A 16,901-nucleotide genomic window follows, 5' to 3' on the forward strand; every position below is an offset into this window, starting at 1 on the left:
AGGAGTTATCCTAAAATGACAGTAAAGAAAATTCTACAGATTTTCACATTTTTTCTCTTCTATACATGTTTCTACCATTTCATTTTGAGGTGGAAATTAAAATTCAGTATACGGCTTGGTGTGGCTTTCAAATCAATGTATTTGTATTGGAATTTTTCTTATCATGATTTCATAGGGATTACTAGAAATAAAACATCTGTCAAGAAATGAATTTTTTGCAGATGAGTCATGTCAGAGAGGCCCGAAAACTGATTGCTGTGATCTAAGGAGAATGTGTTGTGGAGCAGGCATGGTGGGTGTCTGTTGGTCTCCCTGTGTATACCAAGGTGACTTTTAACAATACGATGAGCTTTGCCTAAGGGATAAGGCCCCTTAAATTCTTGAAATTTCTTTTGTGATTGTAAGGATTTGAGGTAAAAAATATAGGGCCATCTTTATTCAGAAGTAAGACTGTTGGAAATTGTTTCCTAAGGCCAATGTTTAACTAGCTAATAATAACAATTGTGATTGTGTTCAATGATGTAAAATTTGATTCCTAAGAGGGTATTTATCCTTTTGCTGGAGTGGGTTTCAAATAGTTTTAGAGAATAAAATTGGTCTTGCAGCATATATTCCTTTGGAGAGGGGTCATTCTGTTTTCTCATACAACTTCATTAGACTCCTGGCTTTCAAAAACGGATGTCACTCTTCACTCAGATTGGGTGACCTTTACGGCAGTTGGTGGTGTCTTTCCCTAACATTATAGAATAGGTGCTGGCCATGAAGTGTGATTTTGAACTTACTTCTCTGTAATATTTACTCAAAGCCGTGCTCTGAAATATAGGCAGTTCGTCTATTTCTTGATTGTCTAAGACCTGTCTTTCCATTATGTTTGGTGATTATTAGTGAGCTGCAAAACTGGACCATGTTGTTCTGTCTCCCTGTATCAAATTTCTCTTATTTGATTGTTTTGGTGTTCATAGTTTTCATCCTATGTATATAGCAAGACCTCATATAGTACTTACAGTGAGAGGGAGAGGGGGCTATGTTAAACCTCAGGGTTTCTTTTTAGAAAAATTTAGCTTATAGTGAAAAGGTGGAAAAGGAAATTATTTCCCTAAGAACTAATGTACAGTGCCCCAGATTGCCCTATCTTGCACTTTTTACTTACTAACACTGCCCTAAAATTCTTTAAGTAACCCTTTCATGTTGAAAAATTAAGATGTGATAGACATTTTAGAAATGGAGAGGATTCTTGGGAGTTGGAGGCTTGAAGCATCTCTGCTGCCTTCTGCTATCAACTTCAGTCTAGTCACCAGCTGCTGTTTCTCAGAAGCACATCTGACGATGGATGTGTGCCATTGGGCTAGTTCTGGCAAAGTACAGGGATCAACAGAGTTGGCCCCAGTCTCTGTGACTGTTCCCGAGGCAATCTTTTGGTTTCCATGTCCCTGTCAACTGGTTTGGGTGGGTGAGGGATGGGGAGAGACTTTCTCCAGGTTTTCTGGACAGGGGACTGCAAACTCATCAGCTGGTGGCATACCACTGGGCCTCAGCAGCAGAGGCTCCCTCATCTCCCACCACTGAGTGGATCCTTCCACGTAAGGCAGCCCAGCACTGGGACCTGAGCCCTGGTGCGTAGGCGGATGAAAAGAAGGAGTCACCCATGGGACACAGTAGCCAGAAAGAAAGAGAAATGGGAACTTAGAAGAGGTGTGTCTTGTAAGAACTCTTGGAACAGTTCGGTGGTGCTTGATGTTTGTGGCATTGACAACTATCATTACTTGATTTTAATACACCGTCAATTTTAAGTTGCATTTTGATTTCATAGGTAGTGAAGATTGGAGGAAAGTAACTTCATGCATGTTATATTTGATGAAATAGACTAAATTCTAGAAGGAGATAAAGGGAAGAGTTTGAGAGGAGGTGATAATTATATGATCTACAGCATTTCACTGAGCTGAAGAAAGACTGGAGTCTGCAAATTGAAGACTATTCTAGGAGGCACTGATGAAAAAACATGCATACCTAGCCATAGACTGCTTACATTTCAGAACTCTAAGGATAAAGAGAAAGCCTTATAAGCTTCTGGACAGAAAGAACACTTAATTTGTGAAGGAAATGGGATCAGCCTGGGTTTAGGCTTTTCTTCTGCTAAACTGGAAGCTAGAAGATGGAATGACACCTAAAAGGACTGAAAGGCCAGAATTCTCTGTTGACTCTCATTCAGCCGTTGGGGTGAAAAAGAGGGCCATGGTTATGCAAGGTTTTAGAAAATTTATTAATGTTAACTCTAGCAGGCAGAGTCCATTAAGGAGATCAAATGCACCAGTTATTTTTATAGAGAGAATTTAATGTAAGAATTGTTAATGAGGCATTTAAGAGCTGAAAGGCAAAAACAAACAAAAAAAGTAACTCTAAAGCAGTACTGTTTAATAGAAATATGTGAGCCATCATTGTAGTTAATTTTCTACTAGCTATGTCACAAGTAAAAAGAAATAGGTAGAAATAATTCTATTTATTTTTTCTCAGTGTGTATCTAAAATAATAACACATAATGAGTATAAAATTTATTTTCATACTAAGTCTTCAAAATCCAGTTTATATTTTATGATTATAGTAAGTCTTGGATTGGACTAGCCACATTTCTGGGCTCCATAGTCGCATGTGGCTAATGGTGACTGTATTGAACATTGCAGCTCCTAGGTGCGTCAGATGTAGCACTCGGGGAGCAGTGGGAAGAGGTAGTTGTTAAAACATTAAAGCTTGGAGGAGAGGCTCTGTGGGACAGAGCTCAGACCTCTTGAGGAAGGAGTACTTCCCAGCTGGTAGATTGCTGTCTCTGACCTCTGAGGAAAGACCTGTGGGTCTGGGACTGAGATTTTTCAAGAGTGTGCCAGTAGGTAGGGCCAGTGTCTCCAGAATGGGGTGCACTGAGGCTGACTTTGCAAGCTCAAACAAAGTGCAGACTAGACTCAACTGCTGCCGCTGCTGGGAAGCAGCAAGGCCTGAGTGAGTGATGGGAATGAGCAAAACGGGAATGAGCTCCTTGTTCTTCCACCAGCTTCCCTCTGGCATTCCTTGTTGGTTCCTAACAGGGACCCAGCTATGAAACAGAAATGTGTTTACAGACCTCACCCGACTCCCAGCCCCAACATCGTGCAGCAGAGAGTAGAAGAGAGGTGAGAAACTGAGTCATAGCCAAATGTTGAACACAGTAGTCCCATCTTAGGATAATACTTAAAAAAGAATTCTAACCAAATTAATTACAACAGAGACCTCCATGTGAGGGAACATGGAGAGGATGGGAAGCACCCCTGAGGATCAGTCTTTGCCTTGTGTATATGAATGATAGACCGGGATTGTCTCATAAAGTGCTAATGATTTTCAAAGGACTGAACTCTTAGCTTAGAATTGGGTTGGGGGGAAAGTCAAAGTATTCAAACTATTTCATCGTACTGGGTTTGCTGCGGTAGTGGTTGAAAAATTAGTAGGAACTGTGTTTTTAAACAACAGTAGAGAAAAGAGTATGAGTTTTTTTGGCAGGAGTTAGGGGGAGTGTATGGTAACTTGATACAACCAGGAAAATGAGGAAAAGGAAAAAAGAGATAACAAAGTAAAATTAATATTAAACATAATATCAAATGGAAGAAATAAGTATATCAGTTATATTGTTAATAATTGTGACTGGGCATAATTAACCTTTTAAAGATCAAGGCTGCCTGGTCGTTAAAAAAAACACATGCACAATAAGAGCTATCTATTTCTGTGAAATGCAGTTAAAACAAAATAATTTGTTTTAACCTTAATAAAGGTTAAAAATTAATGGATTGGCAAAGCTGTGCCAAACAGAAAGAAATATGAGAAAAAGTACAATCAAAGGTTACAAACACTTAAACAATAAACAAATTACGTAATAATAACATGTACAGTTTATAAAGACAGCAGTCATTAACCTTTATGTATCAATCAAATTAGCAGCTTAAAGTATGAATCAAAAATGATTAGAAATTCAAAGTCTAGTTGATTTACAAAAATAATAAGGGACTTCGTGTCATCATTTTTTCCTTAGAAATGTTTACTCTGGCTTCATGGAGGAGCATGCTAAGCTTTAACATTTAGCCCATCTAGTATAAAAAGAGACAGTGAGTTAGGTGATGTGCGTGCGTGCGTCTGTGTGTGGTGTGTGTGTGTGTGTGTGTTTGTGTGTGTGTGTGTGTAGGAGAACAGAAAGGCCACTCACAGCCACCTCTCTCGGCTCCACATCTAAGAAGCTAAATGTAGGTATAGGGTGAGAGGTTGCAGTTTGGTTCAAGCTGGAAGTTCCTTTGAAATCCAAAAGAAGAGGAGAAGTATTGATTGTTTTCCTCCATAGGGCTTACAATGGTAATGCCATCTCTTTGTCTGGCCCAAGGTTTGCCTAGCCTTATCAATGAACATAATTTCAAAATTCGAGTTCTGGCAAAAATGTGTCCCTTATGAAAAAGAAACAGGAGTGCAAAATAGTGTAAAAGACTTGATGTATGTTTTGTCTACGTAAGTGTACTGAGATTCTCACATTATTTTATGCTCACGATCCTCTTTTGAGACCCCTACCCATGTCTCTCAGGTCACTGAACCAGGATTATTGACCTAGTTTCTGTCTTCAGGAGGAAACCATTTCACATTGTCATCTGTCCAGGGCTCAAGCTGTCCATCTTGTATGGGGCTGCTGCTTGCAGGAAGAGTTGATGGTTTGCCTAGCAGAGTTCATGAAAGGGATTTGCCCAGAGATGCCTGCATTTGACCTCAGGTTCCTTTTTCTTCCAACTGACTTCGTGATTGTTTATCTCTAGCATCTTAGTAAATAGACAGCCGCAGTGCCCATTCCAGTGAAGGATACTACAGGATAGGATGCAAGAGGAGGGGTATAGATAGATACTTTCTAAACTAGGCGTCCCCAAACTTTTTACACAGGGGGCCAGTTCACTGTCCCTCAGACTGTGGGAGGGCCGCCACATACTGTGCTCCTCTCACTGACCACCAATGAAAGAGGTGCCCCTTCCTGAAGTGCGGCGGGGGGGCCGGACAAATGCCCTCAGGGGGCCGTAGTTTGGGGACGCCTGTTCTAAACAATAGTAACAGGTCATCCACCAGCATTTCCTCCCATAAATTCTGTAAAACAGGTTATTTTTAAGCCCTGCTGATATTGTCACAGTTTAATGGTGGTGTGTTTACCTCTCCATTTACGCTATTATTCAACCATACATTGAATTAGTTTGATGTGTACTTTAAGATAAAAAGCTGATGATCTTGGTTTAAGATGCAAAGCTGATGATCTTGGTTTAAGATGCCTCTAAAGACTCTGAATCAAGTTAGACAACGAAGTGGCCATAGGTCATTTCAGTGTTTTGTGGTGGTGTGTATGTTCCTTCTAGGTAGTTTTGATTGTGATTTTTTGAGAGAGAGAGAGTGGGTACAAGAGCCATGGATATAGTAACATTAACTTGTGAACTAAAATCAGAATACTTTTCAAATATAAATGTGTTTTTCAGTGCAGTAGGAGAATATATTTAAGAAAGTCCAAGAGCATCCAGGACAGGTGGTACTTGTTCCCAAATGAGAACTGAAATAGGGACTTTAGGTATAAAGTAATACACGAAGTGTAAATGGGAGGCAATCATCTGGAAGGAGGAGATGAATGCTATTTATGATTATGGTGGTGGGTAATCCATAAGTATAGTCTTAGGCTTTCAGTTTTGGGCTGAATTTTTTTTTTCTCTTGCATCGTTTTGAAGCTACGCAGGCACATTTTGAGATTGTGACAAAATTTTATTGTGAATTAAAATAAAATCCCCTTTCTGTGTTCCTGTGGAAAGGAAGAAAACCTTGACTGTTAAATTCTGAGTGTCATTTTCAAGGGTATTTACACAGAAATGTAGATGACCAAGTTAAATGTCCTCTTGGTTTTATTCAGAACCATTTATTTAATGCTGGTTAAATACAGTCCTTCCTTGATATGTGTGGAGGACTGGTTCCAGGATCCCTAAGGATTCCAAAACCCTCAGATGCTCAAGTTCCTTATGTAAAATAGTGTAGGACTTGCATATAACTGGTGCACTTCCTCCCATATGCTTTACAATATTTCTAGATGTATTTATAATACAATGTAAGCACTGTGTAAATAGTTGTTATACCGTATGTTAAAAAATTAGTATTAAAAAATTGTATTATGATTTTTTATTTTCTTTAGTTTTCTTAGAGACAAGTTCTCATTCTGTTGTCCAGGCTGGATTGTGGTGGTGTAATCATAGCTCATTGTGGCCTCCAGATCCTGTGGTCAGGTGATTCTCCCTAGTAGCTGGGACTTTTAAGCCTGTAGGGTCAAGAGGCTTCCTGGGCCCCTGAGAGCGCAGGGATGCCCGGGAGAGCAGGGCGTCTGCCCCACAAACTTGGAAGGGGATGGGGCTTCTGTCTATTCCAGGCACCTGCCAGCTATGCAGAGTGCACATCCCTGGCCACGCTTCCCCAATGCAGCTGGGGGTCGCTGCAGTAGCTGCTCCAGGCGGGCCACTGCTGACATCTGTACTGATGTTTTGCTAGATTGCAGATCATAAGACTTCCTAAGACAGTGCTGTTTATTGCTAAGTTACCAGTATGTAAAGTATATATTGCTAAATAATCATTATATAAAGAGTACCTGTGTTCCATAATATTTATGAAAGCAGGCTCACACTCTGTATTCATTCTTTCAAAATATTTTTTGAATGCTTGCCAAGAGCCAGGTATTGTATTGTGTGTGTTGGTTACAGTGGTACATAAGACAAAGTTCTACCCCCATGCCACTTATTTAAGTGGTATCGATATATTTGTGTGTGTGTGTGTGTGTGTGTGTGTGTGTGTGTGTTTTCTGTAAGAATGCAGGCTCTGAAGTCGAGTGGAGTTTAATTCTGGATATACCTATCACTGGTTTTATTTTGGGTAAATTTGACCTTGGGTAAGTTTCTTATGACCCTTGAATGACATGAGTGTTAGGAACACTGACTCTTTGAGCAGTTGAAAATCTGTATAACTGTTGGCTCCCCACAAACTGAACTACTAATAGTTATCTATTGACCGGAAGCCTTACCAATAGCAGAATAGATTAAGACATATTTTGTATATTATATGTATTAAATACTGTATTCTTACGATAAGCTAGAGAATAGAAAATGTTAGAAAATCATAAGCAAGAAAAAATATATTTACTATTTATTAAGTATAAGTGGATAATCATAAAGGTCTTCATTCTCCTTGTCTTCAGGTTGGATGGGCAGAGGGAGAGGAAGGGTTGGTTAGTCCTGCTGTCTCTGGTGGTAGAGGCAGAAAAGATGGAAGGATAGACCTTGTAATTTCTGTCATTTTTGCTTTTTTCAGTTTATCTAAAAATGTTTCTACATGTCAGTTGTGTTCTAGCACTGTTTCTTGTACATCTTCTTCTCATTGTCTGGCGCTATTTCAAAAGCACTCACCTCCATCATGTTGTCCACCTTCTGTTAATTTCTCTGGTGTCGTGTCTATTAGCTCTGGAATTTCTCCAAGGTCTGTATCTTGAAACCCTTCACCCCCCACCTTTTTTTGGTCATGTTCACAATCTCATGATTTCCCTGGCTGGCTCTGTTGTAAATCATGTACAGTATCTGGACACAGTTTCCTCTAGCAGGAATTCGTTGTTTTGGGTGTGATGACTTTCGTGGGTTTTTCTGTGACGATGGCATTTTCAATGGTGTCATCTTTTCAGACTTCATGATGCTCTCTCTGTCAAGGTTCTCTTCCATACAGTTGACAGCCCTTTTCCTAGAATGTCATGTCTGATGAGTAAAGGTCCATATGACCCCCTAATCTGCAAGCTGAATTAAAAACGTTATGTTTGAGGGTAAGTCACCACTTTGATGTGTTCAGTGTTGAACTCATGGGGTTCTGGTGGCTAGAGGCATTGTCCAACATTAGAACTTTAAAGGGTAGCCTTTACTGGCAACGTACTTTCCGACTTCAGGGACAAAGCATCGACGGAACCTATCCAGAAAATAGGTTCTCATTGTGTAGACCTTCTTGTGCAACCAAAAGACTGGCAGCTGGTGTTTATCTTTTCCCTTCAAGGCTCACTGGTTAGCAGCTTTATAGATAATGACAGTCGTGCCATAAACTCAACTGCATTTGCACAAAACTAGTAGAGATAGCCTCTCTCTTCCTGTCTTAAATCCTGGTACTTGCTTCTCTTCTTTGCTCATAAATGTCCTTTGTGCCATTTATTTTCTAGAATAGGGCACTTTTGTTGGCATGAAAAATGTGTTCAGGCAGTTATCCTTTCTTAGTGATTTTCTTAGTGGCATCTGGGTACTGGTCTGCTGCTTCTTGGTCAGGAGAAGCTGCTTCTCCTATTAGCTTGAGATTTTTAAGTAAAACCTCTTTCTCAAATTATCAAACCATCCTTTGCTGGTATTAAATTCTCCTTTAAGCTGTCATATAATGGAGACTTGACTTTTCCTCACATCACTTTAGAGTCTATAGGTAAGCCTTTCTCAGTAATCCAGCATTCACATGAAAGTTAACGTTTTCAATACAGGATTAAAAGGTATTTCTCAAAACATGCAAAGTTTTTGTGCTTGCTGGCATAGCTGCATTGAAGGTGTCATGAATTTTCTTTTTCTACAACAAGTCCTTATGCTGGATTCACTTATCTCGAAATGGCAGGAAACTGCAGCTGCAGACCTCAATCTATGGTACTTACCAAGCAATTCAACTCTTTTTCCTGTAATGTCATGACTTTTCTCTGCTTCTTGGGAGCACTTCTAGCATCACTAGTGACACTTTGTATTGGTCCCATGATGCGATGCAAGGTTATAGTATTGCACTAAACACAATGAAAAATACATGAGAACCTCAAGAGATCACTTTTTACTGCAACCTGCAATTTACTGGAGAGACGAACTGCTCACTTAGAGATGATTAGCGTCACATAGTGTGTCAAGCAGATACTCGTAACTCTTGAGCTCACCTCAGTAGCAACAGGAGATTATAATAGTGAATTATTATAGCAATACAGTATGTACTATCATTAATTTTATGCAGTTATGACTTAATACTGCATCTTTACCTTTGTTTACATTTCCCTCCACTGCAGATGATGCCATATACAGTCTGTTGTGTGCATATATTTTGATAAATTTTAACTTTTCTTTTTGAGACAGAGTCTTGCTCTGTCACCCAGCGTGGAGTGCAATGGTGTGATCTCAGCTCACTGTAACCTCCTCCTCCTGGGTTCAAGCAATCTCCCTGCCTCAGCTTCCTGAGTAGCTGTGATTACAGGTGCTTGCTATCATGCCTGGCTAATTTTTAAATATTTTTAGTAGAGACAGGGGTTTCCCACGTTGACCAGGCTGGTCTCAAACCCCTGATCTCAGGTGATCCACCCACCTCGGCCTCCCCAAGTGCTGGGATTACAGGTGTGAGCCACCGTGCCTAGCCAATTTTAACTTTTTATAATATATTTGTGTATATTTTTTGATAGTGAATGATAAAATAGACTAGAATCGACATACTTTAAGCTTTCATGACATACTTAAAAAAATTTATATTTCTAGATATGTGGTTAATCTGTGAGTTTTATCAAATTGCTACAAATCTCCAAAAAATTTTCAATGTATTTATTGAAAAAAATCCACATATGTGGTTTTACACAGTCCAAACCTGTGTTATTGAAGGGTCAGCTGTACTTATAAGTTCTCTAAGCCTCAGTTTTACATAATTTCTCTGTGCCTCAGCTTTTCATTTGAAATATAATTCATGTAACAGGGCTGTTGTGAGGATTACCTGAATTATACCTGTCAAATGCCTAGAACTGTACCTGGCACAAGTAAGTTTAATAAATGCTAACTCTTTATCTGTTACACATACAGATATTATATATGAATTTAGGCTGGGTATGGTGGCTTATGCCTGTAGTCCTAGCACTCTGGGAGGCTGAGGCAGGCAGATCACCTGAGGTCAAGAGTTCAAGACCAGCCTGGTCAACATGGTGAAACCCTGTCTCTACCAAAAATACAAAAATTAGCTGGGCATGGCAGCACATGCCTTGGGAGACTGAGGTGGGAGAATCACTTGAATCTGGGAGGTGGAGGTTGCAGTGAGCTGAGATCACACCACTGCACTCTAGCCTGGGTGACACAGTGAGACTCTATCTCAAAAATAAATAAATAAAAAAAATGAATTTAAAATGGCTATATTCATGTTCATGCATTTATTTTGGAATCTCAGTTCACATATATTTTCTTCCAGGATTTGAAACAATTTGAGCTGAGAACCTTCTCTGTTCCCTTATTTCTGTCAAGTCTTATTAATAGAAAGCTGTATACTTGTTTTGTCATGATTTTTAATAGTCTAATAATTACTTCATTGAATTACCCAGCTCAGCTCTTCTGTTTAAAAATGGATAGTAAATATTCGGCTTGAATGCCGGTTTAGCAGGTTCTGAAGAAATATGATGCATTAAAATAAAATTCATCGTTAGCATTAAAATGACCTTTGAGGTTGTAGTCACTCATTTTTCTCTTTCAGTGTTTGAAACAGTCCTTCTGAGTCAAGTGCATTGCAGTATCTTGTAGATATTGCTTGTGTACAATGGTTACGGTTCAACTTTAGATAAGTAATTTAGTCAAATCACTTTATCTCTAGCAATCTCCGTTTCCCATTTATTCTTACCCATTATCTGAAGTTCTTATCAACTTTTTCTCCATAGTATATGGCCTTATATATTAAATTATAAAGTAATTTTCTAAGCTAGAATTGTATAGAATTACTTATGTGTCAACCTATATGAAGATAAATCTGAGTATCTGTGGATGGCCAAATGAGCAGTATCCAAATTCAGAGAAACATTTAGGGCCATTGAAAGCCAAACCACTTTGGGGAAGGGGGTGGTAATAATGTAGACTCTGGCAAACTCTGACTTAATGTAGTATAAACAAATTTTTAAAAAGCCTATTTTAAAATATCTGTGAATAATGTAAGATTTTAAAACTGTCCTTACATGACCACAAAGGTGAGTAATATAATGGAAACTAATTCCTATAAAGGAGTTTACTCTGTAGGAGGTTTAAGAAGCATGGCTTTGGAAGTCAGATCAGGATCTTTCACACCTCTATTATACTTCTCAGTTTTTCTAATGTTAAAAAAAATGGTGATAGTGGCTGGTGTGGTGGCTTGTGCTTGTAATTTCAGCACTTTGGGAGGCTGAGGTGGCCGGATTGCTTGAGCCCAGATCGAGACCAGCCTAGACAACATGCTGAAACCTGGTCTCTACAAAAATACAAAAATCAGCCAGGCTTGGTGGCATGCACCTGTGGTCCTAACTACTTGGGAGGCTGAGGTAGGAGGATTGCTTGAGTCTGGGAGGCAGAGGTTGCAGTGAGCCAAGATTATACTGCTGCACTCCAGCCTGGGCAACAGAGCAAGACCCTATTTCAAAAAAAAAAAAAAAAAAATAGAGCTAGTAATGCCTCCCTTATGGAGGCGAATGAAGTTCAATATTGTAATGCCCTGCTAAAGTTACCTTTAAAATTCTCTTTCTACTTTCTTAAAACCTTTAGGTTCTTGGGAGTAAAGTCATATGGCTACTTTTTACCCTGGGACTGAAATACATAGAACTAGAATTTATACCAGATGTCCATGAAAGTTGAATGTTTTATAAGTAGTTTTTTTTTTTCCCATTTAAAAGGACATGTAGTAATATTCATTATAGGAGATTTGGCTGGCTTTTAGGAATTAATTTTGCTGGTGTATCTCAAGTCCCTCGCCTGATTGACAATATACAGAGGAAGAGAGCTAAGTTGCTAGGGCTTGAGGTCTAAGGGCAGCACTGACTGGTATTTGTTTCATTAAGCTTAGGCAAGCTATCCAATTACTTAATGCAAATAAGAAAAGTTTACACTAAACTCCTACTTCTTTGCTTGAAACTCCAGAGAATTTAAATGAGGAGAGATATGTATTTAAAAGAAAGAAATTTAAATGAAACTTAAATCAAGGGCTTAATGTAGAATATATTAGAGCAGGAGATCTAAAATATTAAGTGGGAAATGCCAATAAATAAAAAAGGGATGTATTCTGTAAGATACTTGGCATGTTTAGTTTTGTTTTGAGATAATTCGTAAATCTTTGGAAACTCAAGTTAGTAATGAAGACTTACTTTATGTCCTGCCTTTACACGTAAATTCCAGCGTTCCCTTATCAGTGAGAGCCTTGGTCTTCTCTCCTTAGTGAAGTGTTTCCCAAACAACATGGCTTCTGATTTTATAGCTTCACTATCTGGGCAGTAGTATTCAGAGAGGCCCAGATGGCAGGGCTGTCTCATTTGGTTCAAAAAGAGAAAAATTGGTTGACAGCTACATGGGCATCTACTCTTTGCAGATGGCCGTTGAATAGCATAGCTCTATGTGATATAAAACCTAGGGGCCAGAGAGGAAACTTTGAAAAGAATTGGGGGCTTCTGATAACCTAAGCAGTGCTTTTCTTTGCAAAGTTGTTGTAGCTCATTAAAGGATTTACAGGAATCAGTGAAAGAGGAAACTTAGAAGAAAATAATTGCCGTGCAATATTTTGGAGGGGAGGATTGGGGAAATGGAGAACAGGACAGTGTTGGAGTTTCAAATCTATTGCTATAAATGGGAAATGGTGCAACTTAGAAGCTTCTAATCTTTGGACACTGGACAAAACTGAACCTCAGTCAGTATACCATTGAAGCTCTGTCCTCCGAAAGAATTTGAAAGCAAGTAAAATTTTTGCAGAGGTGATTTCAAGCCTTAGAGACACTTCTAAGGCTGTCACAGGAATCTAACTGAAGGAAATCCTTTCTTGGTGCTTCTGGACCCAACTGGTGTTTCCTCTGCCTAAGACACTTTCTCCTTCCCCATGTTGCTCAGTTAATGTCCTGTAGAGCTTGAGTTAAATACCAGTCCCACCCATGCAGTGTCATAGATACCCACCTAACTTTTTAAAAATAATGCATCTGTTATTTGTAATCAAGACTCATGAAGGTGAGGACTGTGTTTCTTGCTCACTGCTTTATTCTCAGTAACCAGAGTAGCCCTCTCACCTAATAATTATATACTGAACAAATTTATGAATTCCAGTGTATAGTTTTTGTTGAGTACTGTAGTAGCAGATCTCAGAATTACAGGAGAAATTATAACAGTATCAGCCTGGGAGATAATATAATACCCCTCTCTTTCATTTATCCCCTGCCACCACCTTTTTCAAGATTTTTTGTGGAATGTGGAATAATATGTTTAAGGTATAGAGTTTTAAAAATATTTCTATGCAAGGGACCGCAAGATTATATAATAGTTGAACCTTCAAATTTTAAAGTGGAGAAAACGGAGGCTTGTTAGGTTGTACAGGTAAGTTGTTGATAGCAAGTGAGAATTTGGTCAGAGTCCTACTGACAAACTCCCTGATGACAGAAGATGTGGTTTCTTAAACAGTCACTGTGCAAACCTTAAAAACAGTTTTTTAAAATTTGTAGACATTCCTTTAAAAACGTTTGAGAATTTGTGCAGTTCTATTTGTAAGGATGAATTAAAGTACATGAATTTATTAAGAAAGGATAATAATATTCTTTTTAGTCAGTTTGTGCCACTGCCAATCCTCTTTCAGTCCAGGTGTCAAATAGAGTTAGGTGTTGATGTTGCGGGGACTCTAGACTGTTGTGGCACCTCCTGTTGTAGGTGATTTAGTGTAGCCTGGGACTATATCACGTATGTGCCGCATCGAACATGGTGGCCAGGCCGTTGGAGGATACAGTTTGTCTCTCTAGTTGTTTCTTATATACTATATAGCCTTTTGTTTGTTTGTTTGTTTTTTTCCTTTTTTTTGTTTGTGGTTGGAAATATGCCATTTATTAATTCGTTCATTCGTTCATTCATTTATACATGCATGCATCAACAAGTTTTTCTTGTGGGCTTAGTATGTGGCAGGCACTTATAAGCACTGGGATATAGCAGTGAACAAAAGTAGGCCAAATCCTTGTCCTTACGGAGCTGTGGACAAGAGGGAAAGGAAGCAGCTTGTGAAAGGGCAGGGCTGCTGGAGTTAAGAGAGTCCATTTGTGATCTTAGAAGTCCTTAGAGGTTATAAAAATAAAGCAGAACTTACTGGTGAAGAATTGGAAAAGGTGATGGAAACGACATTGTAGTTAGTGAATTTGGAGATGGTCTTCTTCATTTTGGAAAATCACTGCTTTCTTTGTATTCCCACCCTCATAGTGGGTACTGTTATTATTACTGCTACTTACCTAACATTGTTGAGTGTATGTTATGTTATGGGCATTGCTCCACGATCCTTGTTTGTATAGAATCCTGTAAGGGAGTATTACACTAATTCATTTTACTCATGAGAATAACAGGACTCGTGGAGGTTAAATAAAATACTTAGTCAGATAGTAAGTACAGAGCCTTGTTTTACCCTTGCTTATCTGTACCAGTCATGGCAAGCTAAATGTGTTCATTTTTATTATCACGTTGAAGGCTTTTGTGCTCATGTTTTGCTTTTCTAACTTGCCAAAATCCTTATGATCCTGTCTTTCTTAAAATTGAAGCATGTAGAACACCGTATGTAATTAAGATCTAAGTCATACCACGTAAACTAAAATGGAAAAAATTGTAGTAATTGTTAAAATAAATAGTACTTTAAAATTAGATACACCAAATGTGGTAGATAATCTAGCTGTACAGAATTCATTTTATGTTCATGAACTAATAGCATCTTAATGAACATTTTATACATGTATGTAAAATACCTCATGTAGTGCTTGGCCATAGTAGTTGATCCACAAATGATCTTGTTTCCACCTCACATGTAAAAATAGGTAATGCTTTTTTACTTATAGGTAAGATGTCCATAAAAATGCTTTAAATACACAGCGTTGTAATCTGATATGATAACCTCAGCAGTTATTTGTACAATATTCTCATATGGACCACTTCATTTTTGATGTTACTTTCATTTATCTCCAGGATTTATTTGAGGAAAAGTACATTTTGGTAATTAAGGGCTGTGGTCTCAAACCTGAGCATGTATCAGAATTCTGGAAGGCTTATGAAAAGATAGTTTGCTAGACACTATCCCTAGAGTTTCTGATTCAGCAGGTGCGGGGTGGTATCTGAGAAGCTGCATTTCTAACAAGCTCCCAGCTGATGCTACTGCAGCTGGTTTGTGAACTGTACTTTTAGAACTGCTGTTCTAGGGAAGTGGTGTGACTTCTAATTATTGCTGTTCTCTTACAATTACACATACCCAGTGGAGTTAATGTATTGATATCATTGATGTTGCTGAATTTATTGTATGGTCCTTGTGAAATAATTTAGAGAAATTTGATTTGTATGAGTGTCATTATGCTTACTGCTGAGGAAGTTTCCCAAAGGTTACTTTTGCATGAGAGAATTTTGAAGTACAGATTTTAATTTGTTTCTATTCCTCTTTTTTTATTTAAGACACAAAGCTACAAAGTTTTTATTTTTAGGGGAAGAGCATTGTAACTTTGGAATATATCTTGCAAGGTGATTTTTTTTTTTTTTTTGTAATTGATTTCGGAGAATTCCCGAGTATCAGGATGATGTAGCAATTTAAAAATAGTAACAAAAATTTTTATCTCTAGGTTTTTTCAGCAAGCTTTCTAAAGCTAAAATTTGATAGGCTAGTACTGAGTAGAATTTGGTGCTCATCATTTGCATGCATAAAGTAGATTTCACTCAGAATTTCACTTACACCAACATGACAATTTTACCTTTCCTTTTAAAAGCATAGCTTATACCTTCAGGGATATGCTGGCATAGTGGGGTTATTCTCTCCAAGAAGAAAAGGCAATCAGAAAATCTTTGTCCATGAGATTAGACTGAAATGTTTAGTGATTTGGTGATTACTGAATGCCTCTATGTGGCAGGCACCATGGCAAAAATCAGTGCCAAAGTAATTTATCTTGATCATGTACAATGAGGGGTTTTAGTGGGTTGTAACTGAATATGATTTAATTGTGTGGTGAGGCTACTGACAAATCTAATGCAATCTTACACTTCATTAATAGAATTAGTACTGTATACAGATCCAGGTTCTCCTGTCCTATTTAGCTAGAGCATGGCTGGAGTGTTCGGTTTAGTTTGGAGCTAACAGATAGTTTGGAGTCATCCCAGAAGTGAGAAGCCCTGCCGTTGAAAGGTGTGGCTGTATTTGCCTATGACGATTGTTGGAAAATAGGGGTAACATACTGGGAGGAATGATGTCCTCATTAGTTCCCTAATGTCTGCCTTCTCTGCTGCGATGTGACAGCCGCAAGGACAGTGACCTATCCATTTTGTTTATCACTGTGTCCTCAATACCTAGCATAGTGCCTGGTGTGCATTCAGTAAACAGATGAGTAAGTCTGGAGAAAGAGATGATGGTTACCTTCAAATATTTGTCATGTAGATGGCTTTTTTTTTGTTAGTTTTTTTGAGATGGAGTCTTGCTCTGTTCCCCAGGCTAGAGTGCAGTGGCGTGATCTCAGATCACTGCAACCTCCACCTCCCAGGTTCAAGCAATCCTCCTGCCTCAGCCTCCAAAGTTGCTGGGATTATAGGCATACGCGACCATGCCCAGCTAATTTTTGTATTTTTAGTAGAGATGGCGTTTCACGATGTTGGCCAGGCAGGTCTTGAACTCCTGACCTCAAGTGCTGCATCCTCCTTGACCTCCCAAAGTGTTGGGATTACAGGCCTGAGCTACTGCTCCTGGCCTAAATGGTTTGTTAATTACTTAAATTTCCAGAGGCCAAATAGAAGCACCCGGGATGGATTTTTTTTTTTTTTTTTTTGGTGAGCAGATTTTAATTTTACATAAGAAGACCTTTGTAAACTTAGTTATGTTTGCCAGATTAA

At 38.6% G+C, this 16,901-nt stretch overlaps 1 protein-coding gene across 2 annotated transcripts in view; it reads left to right on the forward strand.

The window, feature by feature from the left end:
• CHCHD3 (coiled-coil-helix-coiled-coil-helix domain containing 3) overlaps positions 1 to 16,901 on the forward strand; it is a 293,060-nt gene that overhangs the window by 86,328 nt on the left and 189,831 nt on the right. The gene's annotated exons all lie outside the window — the stretch shown is intronic.

The sequence above is a fragment of the Saimiri boliviensis genome, chromosome 10 (assembly GCF_048565385.1).
Source record: "Saimiri boliviensis isolate mSaiBol1 chromosome 10, mSaiBol1.pri, whole genome shotgun sequence".
In the NCBI taxonomy this organism is placed as follows: Eukaryota; Metazoa; Chordata; class Mammalia; order Primates; family Cebidae; genus Saimiri; species Saimiri boliviensis.